Source organism: Schistocerca serialis, chromosome 4 (assembly GCF_023864345.2).
Source record: "Schistocerca serialis cubense isolate TAMUIC-IGC-003099 chromosome 4, iqSchSeri2.2, whole genome shotgun sequence".
Lineage (NCBI taxonomy): Eukaryota > Metazoa > Arthropoda > Insecta > Orthoptera > Acrididae > Schistocerca > Schistocerca serialis.
In genome coordinates, this window is record NC_064641.1 from 520,486,700 (window position 1) to 520,498,342 (window position 11,643).

The 11,643-nt window shown below is 41.7% G+C and overlaps 1 pseudogene; it reads right to left on the reverse strand.

The window, feature by feature from the left end:
• Positions 1 to 10,731: 10,731 nt before the first annotated feature.
• LOC126476111 (5S ribosomal RNA) lies at positions 10,732 to 10,849 on the reverse strand (annotated as a pseudogene).
• Between the last annotated feature and the right edge of the window lie 794 nt (positions 10,850 to 11,643).

Consider the following 11,643-nt stretch of genomic DNA (forward strand, 5'->3'; position numbering starts at 1 on the left):
CCTCTAATTTGGTAATATTTTCATTGAAGTCTTTAAGAACTTTAGTAAATGTACTCATTTGAATGAATCAGAAATACTTTTACATTTACTTACAGCCTACTGAACTTGTATCACAAAGGCTGACAAAGTTCTAGGGCACCGTGAAAACGAGTTTAAAAATCTGTCGGTTTTTTATTTGTCATCACATATCCCAAAGGTCTGCAAGCTATAAAATTTGGAAGAATACGGTCTTCTCACTACGACAGAAAGCATCAGGAATAAGTTTTGCACTTACAAAAATGGTTCAAATGGCTCTGAGCTGTATGGGACTTAACTGCTGACGTCATCAGTCCACTAGAACTTAGAACTTCTTAGACCTAACTAACCTAAGGACATCACACACATCCATGCCCGAGGCAGGATTCGAACCTGCGACCGTGGCGGTCGCGCGGATCCAGACTGTAGCGCCTAGAACCTCTCGGCCACTCCGGCCGGCTTTGCACTTACAGAGAGAATGTTCGCTGCCATGGAACAGAGAATGGTGTAGAAGTGAATTAGAGACTAGAGAAACATTAAATGTAAATATTTACTCTTCATTTTCGATGCACAATTTATTGTCCGACCGTTAAAATTTAGTGTTCATAATAAAGGACTCGAAGATGGTTTCACCTGCAATTTACTACAAAATCAGGTTGCTAACAAGCATGATACCACAGATTTTAGGGCTTAAAAACGGTGTCTGCTGTAGATAGTAGTCAACTGTACCAGGCGTCAAGCTCCAGGAGAAATGGGCGCATTGGACTACCAGAGGCACTGATAGACGTCCCAACTATCACTGTACTGGCCACTGGCCACTGTAGTAGCTAAATTAAAGCAGCAGATAATTGTCTTTTCAGGTGGTACGTACACTGCGATTTTAAAAGCTACTACTTCCTTTTCTTTCCTGTAAAATGAAGACCACCCAACATCGTAAATATTATTTACATATGTACTGCGAAAAGTAAAAATTAACTCTCTTAATGGTACTGTTATGTCAATCCATTGTTTTTCGTTCTTGAAAAGTGATTCTGCAGCTGAGTGCTACTCTTACAAATGTAAGGGTCCCTTGTTCAAACTCGCTGTCATTTTTTTTTTCTTTTTGTGTGAAAAATCCCAAGTGACAGTATGGCCACCTTTAAACTCTAGACGCTATTTCTAAGATCAGAAGAACGCAAGGTACTATAATTCTTGTGTTAATATTCACGAACGGACTTTTTAGGTAAGTGTGAGGTACGTTGAAAGATTTTCGCAAGTTTTCAATCGTGCACCAATTACACGATTATAATTTTTCGATGCATTAGGTCAACAGCTATAAATGAATTAAAATGTGCTCACTACTGGATAGAAATTCGGTAGCAAAAACACTCCAGAATATTTCCTATGACGATTATTATGGGATAATGTCAGCCTTAGAAAAATGGAAGACTATAACCGAAAACAAACCCAATTCCAGTTTTTTAAAACAGCGTGTTCCGAAAACTATTGAAGGATGTGTCTACAAAAAGAAGCAGCTTACAAAATACTCACGTGACCCATATCAGGACATGGCTCAAATGCGTCGGACCGATGCAAACTTTTACTAAAAGATGATGTTGAACATACACAGATAGATGCAACATGGATGGTCACAGGTTTCCGTGGCTTGTGGAAGTACACCACAAAATTGCTGAGCATTATGAACTGTAAAATGGAAAGCCTGTTTAAAAAGCCTGTTTAAAAAATTTCAAGAACCTGTATTAAACGTACGACGGGCGTTCAATAAGTAATGTAAAACATAATTTTCTGAAAGTAGGGTGATTTTATTCAGCATATGCAGCACATTATTCGCCACTCTTTTGCACACGAAGTCCTGTTTCTCAACATAACCTCCTTTTAATGTGACAGCCTTGCACAATCTTACTGGCAGGGTCTTTACGTCCACATGATACCATTCTACTGGTCGATGTTGGGGCCAACGTCTTGCTGCATCAATAGCCTCTTTCATCCGTGTACTGCTTCCTGCAGAGTGCATTTCTCATTGGACGAAACAGACAGAAGTCGGAATGTGCGAGATCTCAACTGTAGGGTACACAAGGAAGAACAGTACAATGAAGTTTTGTGAGGCCCTCTCGGTGCGTAGACTTCTCTGAGGCCTCGCGTTGTCATGGAGAAGGAGAAGTTCGTTTACATTTTTGTGGCGACGAAAACGATGAAATCGTTTCTTCAGTTTACAGAGGGTAGCATAACGCACTTTAGAGTTGATCGTTGCACCGTGAGGGTGGACATCAAACAGAATAACCCCTCCAGAGTCCCAGAATACCGTCGCCGTGACTCTATCGGCTAAGGGTGTAACTTTGAACTTTTTCTTGATAATACAGGCGGTGTGGCGCCTCTCCGTGGCTTGCCGTTTGGTTCCTGTTAGAAGTGATGAACTTATGTTTCGTCGCCCGTGGCAAAATTTAACAAAAAATTATGACGATTAAACTCGTAACGCGCGTGTAATTCCGCATGGGTGTTGTTTCGTTTCTCTTTATGATCTTTTGTTAGACGGTGAGGAACGCAGCAGGCACACATCTCGTGGTCGAGTGTGTAAGCAGTATCATCAGAGACGCCCAGTTGTGAAGCGAGGTGATTGATGGCGATCGTCTATCAAATGAGAGCGCCCACGCGTTGCAACGTTGCAGGGGTCCCAGTTGTGTATGGCCGTCCGGCACATGGGCGATCGGACAGTTCTACGTGACATTTTTGCTATGATGACAGACGATTTACCCAACGATTGACCGTGCTTTCGTTCACTGTCAGATCTCCGTAGATACTCTGCAAAGGTCTATGAATGCGATGCTCTTGGTTTTCCGCCGAAAGAAACCCTGAGACAGCCCTCCTTTACAGACGCCAGTTTTGAAGGCTGCGTATAGCGCCGCCACCTGTCAGAACTTCATGAAACTATATGTGCTGAAGCTGGAGTATTCTGCGATGACTTGAAACAAATTGTGCATCTTTTCAATCGAAATTTGACGAGAAAATTTTTTTTGCGTTATTCATTGAACGCCCCTCATGACCTAAAGATGCTATGTCTGTGCTAAGCCTGTGTCAATACAGCTACCAGACATACACGTACACCCAGTGGGTTGCCATGCTACAGTCTCTGCCATAACCTGCAAGCACATGCTCCACACGTCTGAGTACTGTAAGGCAATGACCAAAACATTCTATCTTATTGTCCACAGTATCCAGCCACCTCAAAGGTAACAGCCCTGCCACACAGCAGTACGTGCAACAGCCATAACGCTGCAATCACGGCACTACATTATGTCCACAAGTCACGAGCTCGATGGGGAACCCTTTCACCGGCTTACTTAGACGGTATCACCATGTGGCTCATCCGTCGGAGCTCTTTCAGCCTCTGAGCATTCAGTCACACTCCAGACCTCACGCTGACCACAAACACATAGGTTCGTGTGTCTGAGCTCGTGCTCAATCTTAGAGCTCGCGCTACCAAAGCTACTTTTAGCCACGAGCTGAGCTGTATTCGTCACCATAACAGTGATATTTGGCCTTCCGGCATACTACAACACACGCTATGCCAGCTTGTCTAAGGGGGACGCAGCTATCGGAGCTAGGTTGATCAATTAGACGCATTCGTTCTTGCTACACTGGGAATTGTCCTCTCAGTACTGGGCCATTGCAGACTTTGACATCTCGGCTTGATATTGTGATAGTGTTCTGAGACTATCACCTCACATTGCTTTCCAAACAATTCATGTTCTTGTAATTAATACTACAGAATCGCGAAGAGTGAATTTGTGTTGTTACTAATAAACATATTGTTGTTGTAGTCTGGGTATAGCTACTTCCACCCCGACTTCCACTCTGGTCACATCAACTGGCGATGAGGACAGAAGTTTGCAACGCTATTCTCCACTAATTTAGCAATCTGGTTTTAAGACAATTTAGTGGACACTTTCACACTGTTCCTTAGTTAAACAGTGCATATCAGAACCATTTTCCAATACTAGGTGTGCCCACATGTAACTATCGCTAAGGTATGATCGTCATCATCTCAGACGTGACACCTCAGGATATATTTCTCCAATTTTCTCATTCTGAGAGTATTGAAGGGCGATCTGTTTTGATTGTTAAAAACCTTTCAATAGCCAAGATCAAACAAAATATTATTTATTCAGGACAACCGGTTTCAACAATCTTAGCTGTCATCATCAGGTTTTAAACGTGTTTCGTAGTAAAACATGTTCTTTTTACGCTGACCTCACGCACAGGATTTCAAGTGGATAAAACTCAGCACGTTACAAACGTTTAAAAACACACATTCTTTTGGACAAGATATTTTGAATTTAAATACTTTAAATAAACTATTTGGCACATCTCTATTGAGCAGTAATAATTTTCGTTTGGTGTATAGTAGTATTAATTATCAATCCTCTTCATGGATTTTATATATAGCTGCAATATATTGCAGTATGTGTCAGAAAATTATTAGATGCTGAGCTAGTGTGTGGAGTACCTCCAGGCCTCCGGACGGAATGCGTGACATTAGAGGCGGACACAACGATATGTGACAATGACGGGAATATAAAAACGGGTTGCTGTTGTTAAATAATACGCGATTGTGACTAAATAGCAAGGTGTGAGTGTAACTGATACAATGAAGTATTCATTGTGTTCCTTACGTACTACCGCTTGTCGGAAAAATAATTTTGAAATCTTAATTAGTTTTCAAACATTAGTGGAAACAACATTACGTAGCATAACATGCGAACACTATATTTAATACTGATACAAAATGGGAAAAGCGGAGAATGCTGTTAATCAGTTGGAATCTGGAAGGATGGCGAAAATGAAATTTACATCGTTAACTGTCCGCGGAAGTTCCTTCTATAGAACATCGTGTTTTAAGTTTATTTTCAACTTTTCTACAATTTTATTTCGTGTTTCCAGCACCGGTATCATTAGTCTCTAGCATCAAATCTCAGATGCTTCGATTCTCTTCTGTTCCTGTTTTTGCAAGATACATTCTCAGAAATTTCCTCCTTAAATTAAGACTTCTTTTTGATACTAGTAGACATCTCTTGGCCAGGCATGCCCTTTTTGCCAGTGCTAGTCTGCTTTTTATGTCTTCCTTGCTCCGTTCGTCATGGGTTATTTTGCTACCTAGGAGACTTCATCTACTTCGTTATCACCAATCCTGATGTTAAGTCTCTCACTGTTATCATTTCTGCTATTTGTCATTACTTTCGTCTGTCTTAGATTTGCTCTCAACCCACAATCTGTATTCATTAAACTGTTCATTCCATTCAACACATACTGTAATTCTTCTTCACCTTCACTGAGGATAAAAGTGTCATCAGTGAATCTCATAATTGATTTCCTTTCACCTTGGATTTTAATTCCACTCGTGAAGCATTGTTTCATTTCCATCATTGCTTCTTCGACGTACTGATTGAACAGTAGAGACGAAAGAGAACATCCCTGTCTCACAACATTTTTAGTCAGAACACTTAGTTCTTGGGCTTGCACTCTTGGCTCTTGCTGCGATCTTCCCTAAGAGTCTTCGGGTATTACGAGACGCCACCAAAACCCTGACGAACGAATATTGAAGAGGAAATTTGAAGATGAACAGGACGCGTTCCAATCACGCAAAAGATTTTTGACTTTAAAACCTACCGTTGCAAGCAAGAATGTTCTATGGAGTACCTGACTATGCCACAGGTTCTTCAATTTCAGGCAAAATGACTATCAGATGATCGAAGGAATATTCTGTATCACTGACATTCGTCAGTGTGTGTCTCGCTTCCTTATTTGCAGAGACGGAGCTGTTTCTTGAGCAGCGAATATCATCGAAAGTGAACCAAGGTTTAATGGGAGGATGTGTTCCTCGCAAGTGAATCGCTTCACTCTGCAAACATATTTTTATTGCACATTAGTGTTGAGACAATCTTATGCGGGTGAATTCGATTACAAGAGGGCACACGTTGTGGGTAAATTTAAAATTAGATGAGTGAACAGACTTTCATTTCTTCGTATGTCGTCGTGAACATAATCAAGATAAAAGAAGATAAGCTACTTAACAATTGTGCAGTTGGTCTAGGTTTTCTCTTCGTGGACAATAATTCCAGTCCATTTCAAGACCTAACTGTTCAGTCTGTTGCGTGTGAACATATGTATAATATACACTATTGCACGAAAGTATTAGTGGACACTAATATTAGTTGTGTCAATCCTTCGCTTATGTGATGACTTGATTACTGCAGGGAAAACTTTCAGTGAGGTATTTGAATGACTGTGGAGGAATGGGGCAGTCTTGCAAGATTGAGGAAAATTTCCTACGGGCTAGAAAAAAACATGGAAAAAGGTGGTATTTTGAGAAAAAAGGAAAAATAAGGAATAACTGCAAACAAAGTGAGAATTTTGGAAGCATTAATCACACAGATGACATGAGAAAATAATGTTAAAAAATGTACCTATATTACAAACAAATGCAATAGTTCTCGATATCTCCTGCTACGGCAATAAGGGATTCTCTGCTTACGGGCTGTTTATCTTAACATATCTTCTGAGGTGGACACTGAATAGAACCTCACTATCTTCTCAAGCCAGAGAAGTGAGCAGCTTTAGTGCGTTCGTTTCCCCGTGCAGTTGCGTTTTCTCAGTCTCAGTGATAGAGCACCCATATAGTAAAAATCAGCTATATCACCATTTCGTAATAGTTTGTGCAAACAACAAGTATGTGAAATGAGGGACCAACGAAGTACTTCTAAAAATAAAAGGAAAATTCGTGGTAAATTAAAGCCGAAAGAAAGCGGTGGCAAGGTTTCAAGAGAAAGACGAAATCTCAAAACCAGCGACTACGAAATCCTACTTTTAGGAGTGGTTAAGACAACTTTCCGGCAATGCATTTAAATATTTACATGCTCCGTTTAACGTGAAATATAATGTGAGAAAGGGGAACTATAAAAGCATGCTCAAAGTCAGAACCATGTAAAGTTGTTCAAAACTTTTATGACCATACCATCCATAAATGAGTAGATGTCTAGAAGAGAAATAAGTAAAAGTACGTGTAACAAATCTGTGAAAGAAGCAGAGATTGAATTGACAACTTTTTTGCGAAACATGCATCTAAATATAGGTGATTAATCTAGAATTCACAACTATGTGTCTGACAGAGGATTCATCGAACCACCGTCAAACTATTTCACTGCAATTCCACTATCAAACAGCGCGCAGGGAAAACACTTAAATCTTTCTGTGCGACCTCTGATTACCCATCATAATGTTTCAGTCCAGTTCAAAAAAATGTTCAAATGTGTGTGAAATCTTATGGAACTTAACTGCTAAGGTCATCACTCCCTAAGCTTACACACTACTTAACCTAAATTTTCCTAAGTACATACACACACATCCAAGCCCGAGGGAGGATTCGAACCTCCTCCGGGACCAACCGCACAGTCCATGACTGCAGCGCCTTAGACCGCTCGGCCAGTCCAGTTCGTTGACTATTTAATATTCTTAGAGAAACATGCCTTTTCTGTTTCTAAAATAGCCCAGAACATTCAAATGAAGAAGTCTTAATGCACCAACACCATAAAAAAACAAAGTTGTGGAAGATTTCAAAACTACGCCATTTACAGAGCTCTCTATGATTTTACTGCCAAAATGTTTACGTAGTGCACGTAAATGTATATCAGTAGTTGTCCAACGACAGGTCTTATTACCGCGTACGTTCACTGAAGTAATTAGCTGTAAAAGTTTACTCAGTGAACCAGACGAAGAAATAATTTACAATGTAACAAGTTCGAGAGCTGAAGCAGTACTTAGCGGACATCATAAGTTGGTGTAGCTTGTGATGTCACAACGATTCTTTTTAAGCGTTTCATTCATATAGAATAGTTGATTTTACCTGTTCCATTGTCTTTCAGTTACACCAGTCCTCACTTAGTTAACTGATTGAATAACATTTCAATTATTGATGCATTTCTACCATTTCTGTATTGAAAAAACATAATAATCTCCAAGACCGGACACTCGGAAACATCTTCAACAGCAGCTGAAGCACTTTTACCAAATTTTGAGTCCAATTTGCACAATAATGTTCGTTTACAGAGCCCTTCGCTCTGTTGTTTCATCGACACGATGGCCCTAAACCTAGAATTACTGCAGCGTAACGATCTCAGATCCGTGTTAGCAAGCGCGGGCGGCTGCGACGGACACGGTTGCGGCAGCTCATAATTGTCGGTTAGAACACGGACCTGGTGTATCAGCGTAGCTCCATCTACCCACTCAGAAACTTCGGTCGAGGGCGACGTGATGTTTGTGACGAAACACTACGTTTGGCCACCAAATACTAGACGGGTAATGGTGACGGGAAGGGGGACAGGCAGCCCGTTGCTTGGAGCGCCTTGTTGGCCGTAGTGGTGTCAACTATGAACTATCTATACGCTGCTCGACGAAGTCATGGTGCCCGTACACACATAAAAGTTTATACGTGTATGTGTGTATGTATGTGTGTGTGTGTGTGTGTGTGTGTGTGTGTGTGTAGACACACGCGCTTCTCATCATTACCAAATCAACAATCCCTAGGGGCTCTTTGTCAGCCTATCCCTTCCTTTAGTCAAGATGTGTCACAATTATTTCTTCCCCACTCTGGTTTTATACCTCCCCATTAGTTATGCCGTCCACCCATCTAATTTTCTACATGCTTCTGCAGCACCACATTTCGAAAGCTTCTATTCTCTTTTTGTCTGAGCAGTTTATTGTTCGTATCTAACTTCAGGTACAAGGATACGAGGGGCGTTCCATAAGTAATGCAACACATTTTCTTAATGGTCAGTTTCGGTTAAAAAAAGCAGAAATTATTGTGGGACATTGAGGATTATTCCCACTTCAGACCATAGAGTTCCAGACCATATAGTTTCAGACCATATAGTTTCATGCGCAGCCTTCAAAATGGCTTCTATAACGCAGGTGAGGTCCAAGTAGGGAGCTGTCATGGAGTTCCTTTTGGCGGAAAACGAGAGCATGGCAAATATCCGTTCGTGCTTAGAAAATGTCTGCGGCAGTAATTCGTTGAGTAGTTCGGTGAGGCGTCTGTCATCATCGCAACAAGGTTGTGCATTTCTGTCCGATCTCCTCCCGCGTGCTGGCCGGCCGTACACAGTTATGACGCCTGATGTTGGAAGGTAAGGACACTCTCATTCGAGTTGTTGCAAACGAACTTCTCCTCCACGACAACGCAAAGTGTCACAAAGTCTGAGCACCCGAGAGGAGCTCAGAAAACGTCATTCGACTGTATTTTCTCAACCACCGTACAGCCTGAATTTTGCACCTTCAGATTTCTGTTTGTTTAGCCCAATGAATGATGCAATGCGCGGGAAGCAGAACGCGAATTAATGGTAAGCTATTGATGCAGCATGACTTTGGCTCCGACGACGAACAGTGGAGTGGTACCGCGCAGGCGTATGGCCTTCCAGTTATGTGGTAGAGGGCCGTCGTATTGAACGGAAGTTACATTAAAAAATTGTGTTTTGTAGCCAAAAGATTGGGGAATAAGATGGTGTATTTGAGAAAAAATATTGTATTAGGCCTACTTATTGAATGCCCCTTGGTATTCTTTCGCAAAAGACTTTCTTACACTCAAATGTACGTTAGATTTTAACATCTTATTCTTTTTATGAGAAAAGATGTTGTTGTTATTACAAGTCTGCGAATCATATCTTCTTTAGTTTTGACATGGCAATTATTTTGCTACCCCAATAATAAAATACTTCTACTATTTTTGTCTCATTTCCTATTCAGTTTACCTCCCCCACCTGAATTAATCGAGCGGCATTTAATAAGTCTGAAACGTCTCTGTGAAGTCGTTTCATAAGACGCTTGTCGAATTCGGTACAACTTATTCACTTTACTCACTTTACTTTCTGATTTTAGCTCAATTCATGAACTCTTCCAGAAAGACTGAGCACTCAAGGCCTATTGAATATTATATGTGTGTGTTAATGCGGGGTTTCGGCTTTGTTTTGTGGGAAACGCTGAGTTGTTGATCGTCTGCTGGGAGCAGACGATGTTGCTTCTCGTTCGTAGGAGAGCACAGGATGACCAACTTAGGTTTCCAATATCTGAACAGAGAGGTTTACCCATCTTAGTCGAAGGCTGTTTTTGTGTGTGAGGTTGGTGACGGAGGGCTGCCCCTGTGGTAGCTTTGCGAAAGAAGCGGTGACACTTTCTGCGCAACCCACTCATCATTTTGCACAAGTCATTGTGACTTTGGTTTGATTCCGAAGGTGAAGGAACCACTTCGTGGCACTCGCTTCAGAACTATTCCATAGATTCGACAGGCAGTAGACCGCTCCATTCGCACCATCAACAAAACAGGCTCTGCTAACGGTATACTATGCCTTCCACACCGCTGGCAACGGGTCCTACACAACGCTGGTGACTACTTTGGAGGATAGTAACCGGTACAAACGTGTAACTCTTTTGTATCGGTTGTGAATAAATTGAAATTAAATTAAATTCCTCACTAGCAGGCCATGAAGGCCCAACGTTACCGATCGGCCGCCGTGTCATCCTCAGCCCACAAGCATCACTGGATGTGGATATGGAGGGGCATGTGGTCAGCACACCGCTCTCTCGGCGTATGTCAGTTTCCGAGACCGGAGCCACTACTTCTCAATCAAGCAGCTCCTCAGTTTGTCTCACAAGGGCTGAGTGCACCCTGCTTTCCAACAGCGCTCGGCAGACCGGATGGTCACCCATCCAAGTGCTAGCCCAGCCCGACAGCGCTTAACTTCGGTGATCTGACGGGAACCGGTGTTACCACTACGGCAAGGCCGTTGTGAATAAATAGTAGCCACTATTTAAGATCCAACCCTCGTATTTTCATACATGAAAGTGAACTTTCTAGTTAAAAGAAATTTCAATTTGTAGCACTTCTACTTCGATACACTTTTGTTTGTGACTATAGATTCCGTACCGTGTATCAAAATGATGAATAGATTTTCTGTGCACACTGCTTGAATATCATCGCAAAGTGTGTGCAGTTTCCTTCCAAACAGTAATACGATTTTCTTCAGGACGGTTCGAAGAGGTTTACGATAGACAGTTCCACTAAGTTGCGCTGCGCTTCATCCACTCAAACAATGGAACCCATAAACCGCAGTTCACATGTGACAGTCATCCCATTCGAAAAATTGTCGTTCCTTAGCTGTTGCTCCGTCAGTGGAATGAAATACGGAATCTGTTTCTATTCATGATGCTTCGAACAAACTAGCACTCACACGTGACCGTTGCATTGAAAATATGTGTTACAACTTCAGATTTGAGGATTCATCACTTGTAACCGCGTGAGATCACCCCGATCTGGCTTCCTGCACACCCCACATTGTTGGATGGACCTCGAATTCGTCTCGCAGACGTGTAATTCTTAAGCCTGTATGTCGATCAGTCACGTACTGACGTCTCCAGTATCTACGAATCGCAGCTACATCTTCAAACATATAGTACTTAATAACATCTCTCTTCTGGTCTTTGGAATTCTCAAATACTCCCGTCCTCTTCGCCTTATCTCGAGCTACTGATTTGCTGTCGCAGCGAGATCAACGACTCTAGTGCCACTTCTTGAGGGAACATAAA